At 45.3% G+C, this 18129-nt stretch overlaps 8 non-coding genes across 8 annotated transcripts; all 8 read right to left on the minus strand.

Annotated features, from left to right (window-relative positions):
* Positions 1-44: 44 nt before the first annotated feature.
* trnad-guc (transfer RNA aspartic acid (anticodon GUC)) lies at positions 45-116 on the minus strand. The gene has a single exon. It is a non-coding gene; the product is annotated as a tRNA-Asp (tRNA).
* Positions 117-4067: 3951 nt separating this feature from the next.
* On the minus strand, positions 4068-4139 carry trnad-guc (transfer RNA aspartic acid (anticodon GUC)). The gene has a single exon. It is a non-coding gene; the product is annotated as a tRNA-Asp (tRNA).
* Positions 4140-5112: 973 nt separating this feature from the next.
* Positions 5113-5184, minus strand: trnad-guc (transfer RNA aspartic acid (anticodon GUC)). The gene has a single exon. It is a non-coding gene; the product is annotated as a tRNA-Asp (tRNA).
* Positions 5185-6474: 1290 nt separating this feature from the next.
* On the minus strand, positions 6475-6546 carry trnad-guc (transfer RNA aspartic acid (anticodon GUC)). Its single transcript has one exon. It is a non-coding gene; the product is annotated as a tRNA-Asp (tRNA).
* Positions 6547-8881: 2335 nt separating this feature from the next.
* On the minus strand, positions 8882-8953 carry trnad-guc (transfer RNA aspartic acid (anticodon GUC)). Its single transcript has one exon. It is a non-coding gene; the product is annotated as a tRNA-Asp (tRNA).
* A 2649-nt stretch (positions 8954-11602) lies between these two features.
* On the minus strand, positions 11603-11674 carry trnad-auc (transfer RNA aspartic acid (anticodon AUC)). Its single transcript has one exon. It is a non-coding gene; the product is annotated as a tRNA-Asp (tRNA).
* A 1291-nt stretch (positions 11675-12965) lies between these two features.
* Positions 12966-13037, minus strand: trnad-guc (transfer RNA aspartic acid (anticodon GUC)). Its single transcript has one exon. It is a non-coding gene; the product is annotated as a tRNA-Asp (tRNA).
* Positions 13038-14329: 1292 nt separating this feature from the next.
* Positions 14330-14401, minus strand: trnad-guc (transfer RNA aspartic acid (anticodon GUC)). Its single transcript has one exon. It is a non-coding gene; the product is annotated as a tRNA-Asp (tRNA).
* Between the last annotated feature and the right edge of the window lie 3728 nt (positions 14402-18129).

Here is an 18129-nt window from a genome sequence, read left to right on the forward strand (position 1 = left end):
TTCTAAAAAATCATTTCCAATTTTTTTCTGGGAAGGTACAAACTTTCCCCGTCGGGGAATTGAACCCCGGTCTCCCGCGTGACAAGCAGGGATACTAACCACTATACTAACGAGGAACTTTGGTTGGGCTAGCCACGCTTGGCCAACTGAGGGTTTCTGCGCCTCTGAAATCACTCCATTTACTGAAGATGCTCGATTTGTCTGTGAAATCAGTAAAATCGCGGCAACTCAATACCATGTGGAAAGGAAGATCGTCCCATGTTAATTTTTGAAGACTGGATGCAGGATCACCCAAACACTTCCACGTGTATTGAGCTGTAAATATTGAGGCTGTTGTTCACTTCAGACCCTGACATCTGCAGGTGGGCTAATGGCAGCAATATTCACGCGATCAGTTCCAGTGGCATGAGATTCCGCAAAAATTAGATCGGAAATTATGTTTGGCTCCATGTAAAGTAAAAACGATTTCAATTAACCTGTTGCCTAAACAGGGCCATTACTTATATAGTCAGCAAGCAACATTATACATCAGACTTTTGTGCAAATAAGGAGATGTGTATTTTTGCTTTTCCCAGAAAACACATTGAATTAAACTGTCTTGTTCACGATCACGACACAGTATGAAGAGAGATGGGATCGGCAGGTTCCAAAATCACGAATCACGTCGACGGTGGTTACATTCGTGTCAGAAGTGTGTCGGCCCAGGGCACAGTGTCTGAGGGACTGGGTCTGCGTGGGGCAATTATGATATTCAGTACACTGTCAATGAGATTTCGTTCCCCTTTACTTCGTAATAATAGACAGAGTAGTGAAGCAAAGAAGACATGAAAGACAAATTCAGGAACCACGGTTCAGAAGGGTCCACTATGCGTCACTTTACAAGACATTTCTTGGAATGAGGCTGATGCGTGTTGAGAGATGATCCGGTTCATCAAATTTATACATTTTGTGTCCAGTTTTTGCATTTTCATCGCGGTTCGAAGGTCGTTGTTTAATAATAATGTGGCGCTGCTAGTCAAGAGCAGTATTACGGTGGCGGAGAGGATGCTAGATGGGGACTCTTCTGCCGAGGTAGTATGGGCTGAAGTTAGAAACAGGAAAGGAGAGGTCACCCTGTTGGGAGTTTTTTATAGGCCTCCTAATAGTTCTAGTGATGTAGAGGAAAGGATGGCGAAGATGATTCTGGATATGAGCGAAAGTAACAGGGTAGTTATTATGGGAGATTTTAACTTTCCAAATATTGACTGGAAAAGATATAGTTCGAGTACAATAGATGGGTCGTTTTTTGTACAGTGTGTGCAGGAGGGTTTCCTGAAACAATATGTTGACAGGCCAACAAGAGGCGAGGCCACGTTGGATTTGGTTTTGGGTAATGAACCAGGCCAGGTGTTGGATTTGGAGGTAGGAGAGCACTTTGGGGACAGTGACCACAATTCGGTGACGTTTACGTTAATGATGGAAAGGGATAAGTATACACCGCAGGGCAAGAGTTATAGCTGGGGGAAGGGCAATTATGATGCCATTAGACGTGACTTGGGGGGATAAGGTGGAGAAGTAGGCTGCAAGTGTTGGGCACACTGGATAAGTGGGGCTTGTTCAAGGAACAGCTACTGCGTGTTCTTGATAAGTATGTACCGGTCAGACAGGGAGGAAGGCGTCGAGCGAGGGAACCGTGGTTTACCAAGGAAGTGGAATCTCTTGTTAAGAGGAAGAAGGAGGCCTATGTGAAGATGAAGTGTGAAGTTTCGGTTGGGGCGATGGATAGTTACAAGGTAGCGAGGAAGGATCTAAAGAGAGAGCTAAGACGAGCAAGGAGGGGACATGAGAAGTATTTGGCAGGAAGGATCAAGGAAAACCCAAAAGCTTTCTATAGGTATGTCAGGAATAAGCGAATGACTAGGGAAAGAGTAGGACCAGTCAAGGACAGGGATGGGAAATTGTGTGTGGAGTCTGAAGAGATAGGCGAGATACTAAATGAATATTTTTCGTCAGTATTCACTCAGGAAAAAGATAATGTTGTGGAGGAGAATGCTGAGCCACAGGCTAATAGAATAGATGGCATTGAGGTACGTAGGGAAGAGGTGTTGGCAATTCTGGACAGGCTGAAAATAGATAAGTCCCCGGGACCTGATGGGATTTATCCTAGGATTCTATCGGAGGCCAGGGAAGAGATTGCTGGACCTTTGGCTTTGATTTTTATGTCATCATTGTCTACAGGAATAGTGCCAGAGGACTGGAGGACAGCAAATGTAGTCCCTTTGTTCAAAAAGGGGAGCAGAGACAACCCCGGCAACTATAGGCCGGTGAGCCTCACGTCTGTAGTGGGTAAAGTCTTGGAGGGGATTATAAGAGACAAGATTTATAATCATCTAGATAGGAATAATATGATCAGGGATAGTCAGTATGGCTTTGTGAAGGGTAGGTCATGCCTCACAAACCTTATTGAGTTCTTTGAGAAGGTGACTGAACAGGTAGATGAGGGTAGAGCAGTTGATGTGGTGTATATGGATTTCAGCAAAGTGTTTGATAAGGTTCCCCACGGTAGGCTATTGCAAAAAATACGGAGGCTGGGGATTGAGGGTGATTTAGAGATGTGGATCAGAAATTGGCTAGCTGAAAGAAGACAGAGGGTGGTGGTTGATGGGAAATGTTCAGAATGGAGTACAGTCACAAGTGGAGTACCACAAGGATCTGTTCTGGGGCCGTTGCTGTTTGTCATTTTTATCAATGACCTAGAGGAAGGCGCAGAAGGGTGGGTGAGTAAATTTGCAGACGATACTAAAGTCGGTGGTGTTGTCGATAGTGTGGAAGGATGTAGCAGATTACAGAGGGATATAGATAAGCTGCAGAGCTGGGCCGAGAGGTGGCAAATGGAGTTTAATGGAGAGAAGTGTGAGGTGATTCACTTTGGAAGGAATAACAGGAATGCGGAATATTTGGCTAATGGTAAAGTTCTTGAAAGTGTGGCTGAGCAGAGGGATCTAGGTGTCCCTGTACATAGATCCCTGAAAGTTGCCACCCAGGTTGATAGGGTTGTGCAGAAGGCCTATGGAGTGTTGGCCTTTATTGGTAGAGGGATTGAGTTCCGGAGTCGGGAGGTCATGTTGCAGCTGTACAGAACTCTGGTACGGCCGCATTTGGAGTATTGCGTACAGTTCTGGTCACCGCATTATAGGAAGGACGTGGAGGCTTTGGAGCGGGTGCAGAGGAGATTTACCAGGATGTTGCCTGGTATGGAGGGAAAATCTTATGAGGAAAGGCTGATGGACTTGAGGTTGTTTTCGTTGGAGAGAAGAAGGTTAAGAGGAGACTTAATAGAGGCATACAAAATGATCAGGGGGTTGGATAGGGTGGACAGTGAGAGCCTTCTCCCGCGGATGGATATGGCTGGCACGAGGGGACATAACTTTAAACTGAGGGGTAATAGATATAGGACAGAGGTCAGAGGTAGGTTCTTTACGCAAAGAGTAGTGAGGCTGTGGAATGCCCTACCTGCTACAGTGGTGAACTCGTCAACATTGAGGGAATTTAAAAGTTTATTGGATAAACATATGGATGATAATGGCATAGTGTAGGTTGGATGGCTTTTGTTTCGGTGCAACATCGTGGGCCGAAGGGCCTGTACTGCGCTGTATTGTTCTATGTTCTATGTTCTATCGCGGGGTGCAGGTCATCTGTATCGGCGAATCTGTTCCTAACCAGTAGCTGCGAGTCACTGTCCGATCCTGCTTGATTGTCTTATTATTCACGAGTTGGTTGAGTTGACCGTTGGAGAAATCTCTTTGAATTGTATCGTTTTTGCGAGTGAATATCGTGTGCGACAAACGGCGCATGTTGAAGGCAGCGTTTTTCTTTTACAGGGGCAAATATGGGAAATGAAGAAGGTAATGTGTACGTTTCGCTGACCCACGCATTGCACAGAAATATTGATGCGGGCGGTTTTGATGAGCGGTCTCAATTCCGCACTGTTGATTGCATCTCTGGGGCGGTGTGTCTTGGCGGATTCGACAGCCGATGTTCCAAATCTAAAAAATCATACCCAATTTTTTTCTGTTAAGGTACAAACTCTCCCCGTCGGGGAATTGAACCCCGGTCTCTCGCGTGACAGGCGGGGATACTAACCACTATACTAACGAGGAACTTCGGTTTAGTGAGACACGCTTGGCCAACTGAGGGTTTCTGCGCTTCTGAAATCACTCCATTTACTGAAGATGCTCGATTTGTCTGTGAAATCAGTAAAATCGCGGCAACTCAATACCATGTGGAAAGGAAGATCGTCCCATGTTAATTTTGGAAGACTGGGTGCAGGATCACCCAAACACTTCCGCGTGTATTGAGCTGTAAATATTGAGGCGGTTGTTCACTTCAGACCCTGACATCTGCAGGTGGGCTAATGGCAGCAATATTCACGCGATCAGTTCCAGTGGCATGAGATTCCGTAAAAATTATATCGGAAATTATGTTTGGCTCCATGTAAAGTAAAAACGATTTCAATTAACCAGTTGCCTAAAGAGGGCCACTACTTATATAGTCAGCAAGCAACATTATACATCAGACTTTTGTGCAAATCAGGAGATGTGTATTTTTGCTTTTCCCAGAAAATACATTGAATTAAACTGTCTTGTTCACTATCACGACACAGTATGAAGAGAGATGGGATCGGCAGGCTCCAAAATCACGAATCACGTCGACGCCGGTTACATTCGTGTCAGAAGTGTGTCGGCCCAGGGCACAGTGTCTGTGGGACTGGGTCTGCGTGGGGCAATTATGATATTCAGTACACTGTCAATGAGATTACGTTCCCCTTTACCGTTGGAGAAATCTCTTTGAATTGTATCGTTTTTGCGAGTGCATATCGTGTGCGACAAATGGCGCATGTTGAAGGCAGCGTTTTTCTTTTACAGGGGCAAATGTGGGAAATGAAGAAGGTAATGTGTCCGTTTCGCTGACCCTACGCATTGCACAGAAATATTGGTGTGGGCGGTTTTGATAAGCGGTCTCAATTCCGCACTTTTGATTGCATCTCTGGGGCGGTGTGCCTTGGCGGATTCGACAGCCGATGTACCAATTCTAAAAAAACATACCCAATTTTTTTCTGGTAAGGTACAAACTCTCCCCGTCGGGGAATTGAACCCCGGTCTCCCGCATGACAGGCGGAGATACTAACCACTATACTAACGAGGAACTTAGGTTTGACAAGACACGCTTGGCCAACTGAGGGTTTCTGCGCCTCTGAAATCACTCCATTTACTGAAGATGCTCGATTTGTCTGTGAAATCAGTAAAATCGCGGCAACTCAATACCATGTGGAAAGGAAGATCGTCCCATGTTAATTTTGGAAGGCTGGATGCAGGATCGCCCAAACACTTCCGCGTGTATTGAGCTGTAAATATTGAGGCGGTTCTTCACTTCAGACCCTGACATCTGCAGGCGGGCTAATGGCAGCAATATTCACGCGATCAGTTCCAGTGGCATGAGATTCCTCAAAAATTATATCGGAAATTATGTTTGGCTCCATGTAAAGTAAAAACGATTTCAATTAACCAGTTGCCTAAACAGGGCCACTACTTATATAGTCAGCAAGCAACATTATACATCAGACTTTTGTGCAAATCAGGAGATGTGTATTTTTGCTTTTCCCAGAAAACACATTGAATTAAACTGTCTTGTTCACCATCACGACACAGCATGAAGAGCGATGGGATCGGCAGGTTCCAAAATCCCGAATCACGTCGACGGTGGTTACATTCGTGTCAGAAGTGTGTCGGCCCAGCGCACAGTGTCTGAGGGACTGGGTCTGCGTGGGGCAATTATGATATTCAGTACACTGTCAATGAGATTTCGTTCCCCTTTACTTCGTAATAATAGACAGAGTAGTGAAGCAAAGAAGACATGAAAGACAAATTCAGGAACCACGGTTCAGAAGGGTCCACTATGCGTCACTTTACAAGACATTTCTTGGAATGAGGCTGATGCGAGTTGGGAGATGATCCGGTTCATCAAATTTATACATTTTGTGTCCAGTTTTTGCATTTTCATCGCGGTTCGAAGGTCGTTGTTTAATATCGCGGGGTGCAGGTCATCTGTATCGGCGAATCTGTTCCTAACCAGTAGCTGCGAGTCACTGTCCGATCCTGCTTGATTGTCTTATTATTCACGAGTTGGTTGAGTTGACCGTTGGAGAAATCTCTTTGAATTGTATCGTTTTTGCGAGTGCATATCGTGTGCGACAAATGGCGCATGTTGAAGGCAGCGTTTTTCATTTAAGGGGCAAATGTGGGCAATGAAGAAGGTATGTGTCCGGTTCGCTGACCCACGCATTGCACAGAAATATTGGTGCGGGCGGTTTTGATGAGCGGTCTCAATTCCGCCCTGTTGATTGCATCTCTGGGGCGGAGTGCCTTGGCTGATTCGACAGCCGATGTACCAATTCTAAAAAATAATTCCCAATTTTTTTCTGGTAAGGTACAAACTCTCCCCGTCAGGGAATTGAACCCTGGTCTCCCGCGTGACAGGCGGGGATACTAACCACTATACTAACGAGAAACTTCAATTTGGGGAGCCACGCTTGGCCAACTGAGGGTTTCTGCGCGTCTGAAATCACTCCATTTACTGAAGATGCTCGATTTGTCTGTGAAATCAGTAAAATCGCGGCAACTCAATACCATGTGGAAAGGCAGATCGTCCCATGTTAATTTTGGAAGACAGGATGCAGGATCACCCAAACACTTCCACGTGTATTGAGCTGTAAATATTGAGGCTGTTGTTCACTTCAGACCCTGACATCTGCAGGTGGGCTAATGGCAGCAATATTCATGCGATCAGTTGCAGTGGCACGAGATTCCGCAAAAATTATATCGGAAATTATGTTTGGCTCCATGTAAAGTAAAAACGATTTCAATTAACCAGTTGCCTAAACAGGGCCACTACTTATATAGTCAGCAAGCAACATTATACATCAGACTTTTGTGCAAATCAGGAGATGTGTATTTTTGCTTTTCCCAGAAAATACATTGAATTAAACTGTCTTGTTCACCATCACGACACAGTATGAAGAGAGATGGGATCGGCAGGTTCCAAAATCACGAATCACGTTGACGATGGTTACATTCGTGTCAGAAGTGTGTCGGCCCAGCGCACAGTTTCTGAGGGATTGGGTCTGCGTGGGGCAATTATGATATTCAGTACACTGTCAATGAGATTTCGTCCCCTTTACTTCGTAATAATAGATAGAGTAGTGAAGCAAAGAAGACATGAAAGACAAATTCAGGAACCACGGTTCAGAAGGGTCCACTATGCGTCACTTTACAAGACATTTCTTGGAATGAGGCTGATGCGTATTGGGAGATGATCCGGTTCATCAAATTTATACATTTTGTGTCCAGTTTTTGCATTTTCATCGCGATTCGAAGGTCGTTGTTTAATATCGCGGGGTGCAGGTCATCTGTATCGGCGAATCTGTTCCTAACCAGTAGCTGCGAGTCACTGTCCGATCCTGCTTGATTGTCTTATTATTCACGAGTTGGTTGAGTTGACCGTTGGAGAAATCTCTTTGAATTGTATCGTTTTTGCGAGTGCATATCGTGTGCGACAAACGGCGCATGTTGAAGGCAGCGTTTTTCTTTTACAGGGGCAAATATGGGAAATGAAGAAGGTAATGTGTACGTTTCGCTGACCCACGCATTGCACAGAAATATTGATGCGGGCGGTTTTGATGAGCGGTCTCAATTCCGCACTTTTGATTGCATCTCTGGGGCGGTGTGCCTTGGCGGATTCGACAGCCGATGTACCAATTCTAAAAAATCATTCCCAATTTTGTTCTGGTAAGGTACAAACTCTCCCCGGCGGGGAATTGAACCCCGGTCTCCCACGTGACAGGCGGGGATACTAACCACTATACTAACGAGGAACTCCTATTTGGTGAGCCACGCTTGGCCAACTGAGGGTTCCTGCGCCTCTGAAATCACTCCATTTACTGAAGATGCACGATTTGTCTGTGTAATCAGTAAAATCGCGGCAACTCAATACCATGTGGAAAGGAAGATCGTCCCATGTTAATTTTGGAAGGCTGGATGCAGGATCACCCAAACACTTCCACGTGTATTGAGCTGTAAATATTGAGGCTGTTGTTCACTTCAGACCCTGACATCTGCAGTTGGGCTAATGGCAGCAATATTCATGCGATCAGTTGCAGTGGCACGAGATTCCGCAAAAATTAGATCGGAAATTATGTTTGGCTCCATGTAAAGTAAAAACGATTTCAATTAACCTGTTGCCTAAACAGGGCCACTACTTATATAGTCAGCAAGCAACATTATACATCAGACTTTTGTGCAAATGAGGAGATGTGTATTTTTGCTTTTCCCAGAAAACACATTGAATTAAACTGTCTTGTTCACCATCACGACACAGTATGAAGAGAGATGGGATCGGCAGGTTCCAAAATCACGAATCACGTCGACGCCGGTTACATTCGTGTCAGAAGTGTGTCGGCCCAGGGCACAGTGTCTGTGGGACTGGGTCTGCGTGGGGCAATTATGATATTCAGTACACTGTCAATGAGATTTCGTTCCCCTTTACCGGTGGAGAAATCTCTTTGAATTGTATCATTTTTGCGAGTGCATATCGTGTGCGACAAATGGCGCATGTTGAAGGCAGCGTTTTTCTTTTCCAGGGGCAAATATGGGAAATGAAGAAGGTAATGTGTCCGCTTCGCTGACCCATGCATTGCACAGAAATATTGGTGCAGGCGGTTTTGATGAGCGGTCTCAATTCCGCACTGTTGATTGCATCTCTGGGGCGGTGTGTCTTGGCAGATTCGACAGCCGATGTACCAATTCTAAAAAATCATTCCCAACTTTTTTCTGGTAAGGTACAAACTCTCCCCGTCGGGGAATTGAACCCCGGTCTCCCGCGTGACAGGCGGGGATACTAACCACTATACTAACGAGGAACTTCGGTTTGGCGAGATACGCTTGGCCAACTGAGGGTTTCTGCGCTTCTGAAATCACTCCATTTACAGAAGATGCTCGATTTGTCTGTGAAATCAGTAAAATCACGGCAACTCAATACCATGTGGAAAGGAAGATCGTCCCATGTTAATTTTGGAAGACTGGATGCAGGATCACCCAAACACTTCCGCGTGTATTGATCTGTAAATATTGAGGCGGTTGTTCACTTCAGACCCTGACATCTGCAGGCGGGCTAATGGCAGCAATATTCACGCGATCAGTTCCAGTGGCATGAGATTCCGCAAAAATTATATCGGAAATTATGTTTGGCTCCATGTAAAGTAAAAACGATTTCAATTAACCAGTTGCCTAAACAGGGCCACTACTTATATAGTCAGCAAGCAACATCAGACTTTTGTGCAAATCAGGAGATGTGTATTTTTGCTTTTCCCAGAATACACATTGAATTAAACTGTCTTGTTCACGATCACGACACAGTATGAAGAGAGATGGGATCGGCAGGTTCCAAAATCACGAATCACGTCGACGCTGGTTACATTCGTGTCAGAAGTGTGTCGGCCCAGGGCACAGTGTCTGAGGGACTGGGTCTGCGTGGGGCAATTATGATATTCAGGACACTGTCAATGAGATTTCGTTCCCCTTTACTTCGTAATAATAGACAGAGTAGTGAAGCAAAGAAGACATGAAAGACAAATTCAGGAACCACGGTTCAGAAGGGTCCACTATGCGTCACTTTACAAGACATTTCTTGGAATGAGGCTGATGCGTGTTGGGAGATGATCCGGTTCATCAAATTTATACATTTTGTGTCCAGTTTTTGCATTTTCATCGCGGTTCGAAGGCCGTTGTTTAATATCGCGGGGTGCAGGTCATCTGTATCGGCGAATGTGTTCCTAACCAGTAGCTGAGAGTCACTGTCCGATCCTGCTTGATTGTCTTATTATTCACGAGTTGGTTGAGTTGACCGTTGGAGAAATCTCTTTGAATTGTATCATTTTTGCGAGTGCATATCGTGTGCGACAAATGGCGCATGTTGAAGGCAGCGTTTTTCTTTTACAGGGGCAAATATGGGAAATGAAGAAGGTAATGTGTCCGCTTCGCTGACCCATGCATTGCACAGAAATATTTGTGCAGGCGGTTTTGATGAGCGGTCTCAATTCCGCACTGTTGATTGCATCTCTGGGGCGGTGTGTCTTGGCGGATTCGACAGCCGATGTACCAATTCTAAAAAATCATTCCCAATTTTTTTCTGGTAAGGTACAAACCCTCCCCGTCGGGGAATTGAACCCCGGTCTCCCACGTGACAGGCAGGGATACTAACCACTATACTAACGACGAACTTCGGTTTGGCAAGATACGCTTGGCCAACTGAGGGTTTCTGCGCTTCTGAAATCACTCCATTTACTGAAGATGCTCGATTTGTCTGTGAAATCAGTAAAATCGCGGCAACTCAATACCATGTGGAAAGGAAGATCGTCCCATGTTAATTTTGGAAGACTGGATGCAGGATCACCCAAACACTTCCGCGTGTATTGATCTGTAAATATTGAGGCGGTTGTTCACTTCAGACCCTGACATCTGCAGGCGGGCTAATGGCAGCAATATTCACGCGATCAGTTCCAGTGGCATGAGATTCCGCAAAAATTAGATCGGAAATTATGTTTGGCTCCATGTAAAGTAAAAACGATTTCAATTAACCAGTTGCCTAAACAGGGCCACTACTTATATAGTCAGCAAGCAACATTATACATCAGACTGTTGTGCAAATCAGGAGATGTGTATTTTTGCTTTTCCCAGAAAACACATTGAATTAAACTGTCTTGTTCACCATCACGACACAGTATGAAGAGAGATGGGATCGGCAGGTTCCAAAATCACGAATCACGTCGACGATGGTTACATTCGTGTCAGAAGTGTGTCGGCCCAGCGCACAGTGTCTGTGGGACCGGGTCTGCGTAGGGCAATTATGATATTCAGTACACTGTCAATGAGATTTTGTTCCCCTTTACTTCGTAATAATAGATAGAGTAGTGAAGCAAAGAAGACATGAAAGACAAATTCAGGAACCACGGTTCAGAAGGGTCCACTATGCGTCACTTTACAAGACATTTCTTGGAATGAGGCTGATGCGTGTTGGGAGATGATCCGGTTCATCAAATTTATAGATTTTGTGTACAGTTTTTGCATTTTCATCGCGGTTCGAAGGCCGTTGTTTAATATCGCGGGGTGCCGGTCATCTGTATCGGCGAATCTGTTCCTAACCAGTAGCTGCGAGTCACTGTCCGATCCTGCTTGATTGTCTTATTATTCACGAGTTGGTTGAGTTGACCGTTGGAGAAATCTCTTTGAATTGTATCATTTTTGCGAGTGCATATCGTGTGCGACAAATGGCGCATGTTGAAGGCAGCGTTTTTCTTTTACAGGGGCAAATATGGGAAATGAAGAAGGTAATGTGTCCGCTTCGCTGACCCATGCATTGCACAGAAATATTGGTGCAGGCGGTTTTGATGAGCGGTCTCAATTCCGCACTGTTGATTGCATCTCTGGGGCGGTGTGTCTTGGCGGATTCGACAGCCGATGTACCAATTCTAAAAAATCATTCCCAATTTTTTTCTGGTAAGGTACAAACTTTCCCCATCGGGGAATTGAACCCCGGTCTCCCGCGTGATAGGCGGGGCTACTAACCACTATACTAACGAGGAACTTCGGTTTGGCACGATACGCTTGGCCAACTGAGGGTTTCTGCGCTTCTGAAATCACTCCATTTACTGAAGGTGCTCGATTTGTCTGTGAAATCAGTAAAATCGCGGCAACTCAATACCATGTGGAAAGGAAGATCGTCCCATGTTAATATTGGAACACTGGATGCAATTCACCCAAACACTTCCGCGTGTATTGAGCTGTAAATATTGAGGCGGTTGTTCACTTCAGACCCTGACATCTGCAGGCGGGCTAATGGCAGCAATATTCACGCGATCAGTTCCAGTGGCATGAGATTCCGCAAAAATTATATCGGAAATTATGTTTGGCTCCATGTAAAGTAAAAACGATTTCAATTAACCTGTTGCCTAAACAGGGCCACTACTTATATAGTCAGCAAGCAACATTATACATCAGACTTTTGTGCAAATGAGGAGATGTGTATTTTTGCTTTTCCCAGAAAACACATTGAATTAAACTGTCTTGTTCACCATCACGACACAGTATGAAGAGAGATGGGATCGGCAGGTTCCAAAATCACGAATCACGTCGACGCTGGTTACATTCGTGTCAGAAGTGTGTCGGCCAAGGGCACAGTGTCTGAGGGACTGGGTCTGCCTGGGGCAATTATGATATTCAGTACACTGTCAATGAGATTTCGTTCCCCTTTACTTCGTAATAATAGACAGAGTAGTGAAGCAAAGAAGACATGAAAGACAAATTCAGGAACCACGGTTCAGAAGGGTCCACTATGCGTCACTTTACAAGACATTTCTTGGAATGAGGCTGATGCGTGTTGAGAGATGATCCGGTTCATCAAATTTAGACATTTTGTGTCCAGTTTTTGCATTTTCATCGCGATTCGAAGGTCGTTGTTTAATATCGCGGGGTGCAGGTCATCTGTATCGGCGAATCTGTTCCTAACCAGTAGCTGCGAGTCACTGTCCGATCCTGCTTGATTGTCTTATTATTCACGAGTTGGTTGAGTTGACCGTTGGAGAAATCTCTTTGAATTGTATCGTTTTTGCGAGTGCATATCGTGTGCGACAAACGGCGCATGTTGAAGGCAGCGTTTTCTTTTACAGGGGCAAATATGGGAAATGAAGAAGGTAATGTGTAACGTTTCGCTGACCCACGCATTGCACAGAAATATTGATGCGGGCGGTTTTGATGAGCGGTCTTAATTCCGCACTTTTGATTGCATCTCTGGGGCGGTGTGCCTTGGCGGATTCGACAGCCGATGTACCAATTCTAAAAAACCATTCCCAATTTTGTTCTGGTAAGGTACAAACTCTCCCCGTCAGGGAATTGAACCCCGGTCTCCCACGTGACAGGCGGGGATACTAACCACTATACTAACGAGGATCTCCGATTTGGTGAGCCACGCTTGGCCAACTGAGGGTTTCTGCGCCTCTGAAATCACTCCATTTACTGAAGATGCTCGATTTGTCTGTGAAATCAGTAAAATCGCGGCAACTCAATACCATGTGGAAAGGAAGATCGTCCCATGTTAATTTTGGAAGGCTGGATGCAGGATCACCCAAACACTTCCACGCGTATTGAGCTGTAAATATTGAGGCTGTTGTTCACTTCAGGCCCTGACATCTGCAGGAGGGCTAATGGCAGCAATATTCACACGAGCAGTTCCAGTGGCATGAAATTTGGCAAAAATTAGATCGGAAATTATGTTTGGCTCCATATAAAGTAAAAACGATTTCAATTAACCTGTTGCCTAAACAGGGCCACTACTTATATAGTCAGCAAGCAACATTATACATCAGACTTTTGTGCAAATGAGGAGATGTGTATTTTTGCTTTTCCCAGAAAACACATTGAATTAAACTGTCTTGTTCACCATCACGACACAGTATGAAGAGAGATGGGATCGGCAGGTTCCAAAATCACGAATCACGTCGACGATGGTTACATTCGTGTCAGAAGTGTGTCGGCCCAGGGCACAGTGTCTGAGGGGCTGGGTCTGCGTGGGGCAATTATGATATTCAGTACACTGTCAATGAGATTTCGTTCCCCTTTACTTCGTAATAATAGACAGAGTAGTGAAGCAAAGAAGACATGAAAGACAAATTCAGGAACCACGGTTCAGAAGGGTCCACTATGCGTCACTTTACAAGACATTTCTTGGAATGAGGCTGATGCGTGTTGGGAGATGATCCGGTTCATCAAATTTATACATTTTGTGTCCAGTTTTTGCATTTTCATCGCGGTTCGAAGGCCGTTGTTTAATATCGCGGGGTGCAGGTCATCTGTATCGGCGAATGTGTTCCTAACCAGTAGCTGAGAGTCACTGTCCGATCCTGCTTGATTGTCTTATTATTCACGAGTTGGTTGAGTTGACCGTTGGAGAAATCTCTTTGAATTGTATCATTTTTGCGAGTGCATATCGTGTGCGACAAATGGCGCATGTTGAAGGCAGCGTTTTTCTTTTACAGGGGCAAATATGGGAAATGAAGAAGGTAATGTGTCCGCTTCGCTGACCCATGCATTGCACAGAAATATTGGTGCAGGCGGTTTTGATGAGCGGTCTCAATTCCGCACTGTTGATTGCATCTCTGGGGCGGTGTGCCTTGGCGGATTCGACAGCCGATGTACCAATTCTAAAAAATCATTCCCAATTTTTTTCTGGTAAGGTACAAACTCTCCCCGTCGGGGAATTGAACCCCGGTCTCCCGCGTGACAGGCGGGGATACTAACCACTATACTAACGAGGAACTTCGGTTTGGCACGATACGCTTGGCCAACTGAGGGTTTCTGCGCTTCTGAAATCACTCCATTTACTGAAGATGCTCGATTTGTCTGTGAAATCAGTAAAATCGCGGCAACTCAATACCATGTGGAAAGGAAGATCGTCCCATGTTAATTTTGGAAGACTGGATGCAGGATCACCCAAACACTTCCACGTGTATTGAGCTGTAAATATTGAGGCTGTTGTTCACTTCAGACCCTGACATCTGCAGGTGGGCTAATGGCAGCAATATTCACACGATCAGTTCCAGTGGCATGAAATTTGGCAAAAATTAGATCGGAAATTATGTTTGGCTCCATATAAAGTAAAAACGATTTCAATTAACCTGTTGCCTAAACAGGGCCACTACTTATATAGTCAGCAAGCAACATTATACATCAGACTTTTGTGCAAATGAGGAGATGTGTATTTTTGCTTTTCCCAGAAAACACATTGAAGTAAACTGTCTTGTTCACGATCACGACACAGTATGAAGAGAGATGGGATCGGCAGGTTCCAAAATCACGAATCACGTCGACGCTGGTTACATTCGTGTCAGAAGTGTGTCGGCCCAGGGCACAGTGTCTGAGGGACTGGGTCTGCCTGGGGCAATTATGATATTCAGTACACTGTCAATGAGATTTTGTTCCCCTTTACTTCGTAATAATAGACAGAGTAGTGAAGCAAAGAAGACATAGAACATAGAACATAGAACAATACAGCGCAGTACAGGCCCTTCGGCCCACGATGTTGCACCGAAACAAAAGCCATCCAACCTACACAATGCCATTATCATCCATATGTTTATCCAATAAACTTTTAAATGCCCTCAATGTTGGCGAGTTCACCACTGTAGCAGGTAGGGCATTCCACGGCCTCACTACTCTTTGCGTAAAGAACCTACCTCTGACCTCTGTCCTATACCTATTACCCCTCAGTTTAAAGTTATGTCCCCTCGTGCCAGCCATATCCATCCGCGGGAGAAGGCTCTGTCCACCCTATCCAACCCCCTGATCATTTTGTATGCCTCTATTAAGTCTCCTCTCAACCTTCTTCTCTCCAACGAAAACAACCTCAAGTCCATCAGCCTTTCCTCATAAGATTTTCCCTCCATACCAGGCAACATCCTGGTAAATCTCCTCTGCACCCGCTCCAAAGCCTCCACGTCCTTCCTATAATGCGGTGACCAGAACTGTACGCAATACTCCAAATGCGGCCGTACCAGAGTTCTGTACAGCTGCAACATGACCTCCCGACTCCGGAACTCAATCCCTCTACCAATAAAGGCCAACACTCCATAGGCCTTCTTCACAACCCTATCAACCTGGGTGGCAACTTTCAGGGATCTATGTACATGGACACCTAGATCCCTCTGCTCATCCACACTTTCAAGAACTTTACCATTAGCCAAATATTCCGCATTCCTGTTATTCCTTCCAAAGTGAATCACCTCACACTTCTCTACATTAAACTCCATTTGCCACCTCTCGGCCCAGCTCTGCAGCTTATCTATATCCCTCTGTAATCTACTACATCCTTCCACACTATCGACAACACCACCGACTTTAGTATCGTCTGCAAATTTACTCACCCACCCTTCTGCGCCTTCCTCTAGGTCATTGATAAAAATGACAAACAGCAACGGCCCCAGAACAGATCCTTGTGGTACTCCACTTGTGACTGTACTCCATTCTGAACATTTCCCATCAACCACCATCCTCTGTCTTCTTTCAGCTAGCCAATTTCTGATCCACATCTCTAAATCACCCTCAATCCCCAGCCTCCGTATTTTTTGCAATAGCCTACCGTGGGGAACCTTATCAAACGCTTTGCTGAAATCCATATACACCACATCAACTGCTCTACCCTCGTCTACCTGTTCAGTCACCTTCTCAAAGAACTCAATAAGGTTTGTGAGGCATGACCTACCCTTCACAAAGCCATGCTGACTATCCCTGATCATATTATTCCTATCTAGATGATTATCAATCTTGTCTCTTATAATCCCCTCCAAGACTTTACCCACTACAGACGTGAGGCTCACCGGCCTATAGTTGCCGGGGTTGTCTCTGCTCCCCTTTTTGAACAAAGGGACCACATTTGCTGTCCTCCAGTCCTCTGGCACTATTCCTGTAGCCAATGATGACATAAAAATCAAAGACAAAGGTCCAGCAATCTCTTCCCTGGCCTCCCATAGAATCCTAGGATAAATCCCATCAGGTCCCGGGGACTTATCTATTTTCAGCCTGTCCAGAATTGCCAACACCTCTTCCCTACGTACCTCAATGCCATCTATTCTATTAGCCTGGGGCTCAGCATTCTCCTCCACAACATTATCTTTTTCCTGAGTGAATACTGACGAAAAATATTCATTTAGTATCTCGCCTATCTCTTCAGAGTCCACACACAATTTCCCATCCCTGTCCTTGACTGGTCCTACTCTTTCCCTCGTCATTCGCTTATTCCTGACATACCTATAGAAAGCTTTTGGGTTTTCCTTGATCCTTCCTGCCAAATACTTCTCATGTCCCCTCCTTGCTCGTCTTAGCTCTCTCTTTAGATCCTTCCTCGCTACCTTGTAACTATCCATCGCCCCAACCGAAACTTCACACTTCATCTTCACATAGGCCTCCTTCTTCCTCTTAACAAGAGATTCCACTTCCTTGGTAAACCACGGTTCCCTCGCTCGACGCCTTCCTCCCTGTCTGACCGGTACATACTTATCAAGAACACGCAGTAGCTGATCCTTGAACAAGCCCCACTTATCCAGTGTGCCCAACACTTGCAGCCTACATCTCCACCTTATCCCCCCCAAGTCACGTCTAATGGCATCATAATTGCCCTTCCCCCAGCTATAACTCTTGCCCTGCGGTGTATACTTATCCCTTTCCATCATTAACGTAAACGTCACCGAATTGTGGTCACTGTCTCCAAAGTGCTCTCCTACCTCCAAATCCAACACCTGGCCTGGTTCATTACCCAAAACCAAATCCATGAAAGACAAATTCAGGAACCACGGTTCAGAAGGGTCCACTATGCGTCACTTTACAAGACATTTCTTGGAATGAGGCTGATGCGTGTTGAGAGATGATCCGGTTCATCAAATTTATACATTTTGTGTCCAGTTTTTGCATTTTCATCGCGGTTCGAAGGCCGTTGTTTAATATCGCGGGGTGCAGGTCATCTGTATCGGCGAATGTGTTCCTAACCAGTAGCTGAGAGTCACTGTCCGATCCTGCTTGATTGTCTTATTATTCACGAGTTGGTTGAGTTGACCGTTGGAGAAATCTCTTTGAATTGTATCATTTTTGCGAGTGCATATCGTGTGCGACAAATGGCGCATGTTGAAGGCAGCGTTTTTCTTTTACAGGGGCAAATATGGGAAATGAAGAAGGTAATGTGTCCGTTTCGCTGACCCATGCATTGCACAGAAATATTGGTGCAGGCGGTTTTGATGAGCGGTCTCAATTCCGCACTGTTGATTGCATCTCTGGGGCGCTGTGCCTTGGCGGATTCGACAGCCGATGTACCAATTCTAAAAAATCATTCCCAATTTTTTTCTGGTAAGGTACAAACTCTCCCCGTCGGGGAATTGAACCGCGGTCTCCCGCGTGACAGGCGGGGATACTAACTACTATACTAACGAGGAACTTCGATTTGGCGAGCCACGCTTGGCCAACTGAGGGTTTCTGCGCATCTGAAATCACTCCATTT

This window comes from Scyliorhinus torazame, chromosome 25 (genome assembly GCF_047496885.1).
Source record: "Scyliorhinus torazame isolate Kashiwa2021f chromosome 25, sScyTor2.1, whole genome shotgun sequence".
Lineage (NCBI taxonomy): Eukaryota > Metazoa > Chordata > Chondrichthyes > Carcharhiniformes > Scyliorhinidae > Scyliorhinus > Scyliorhinus torazame.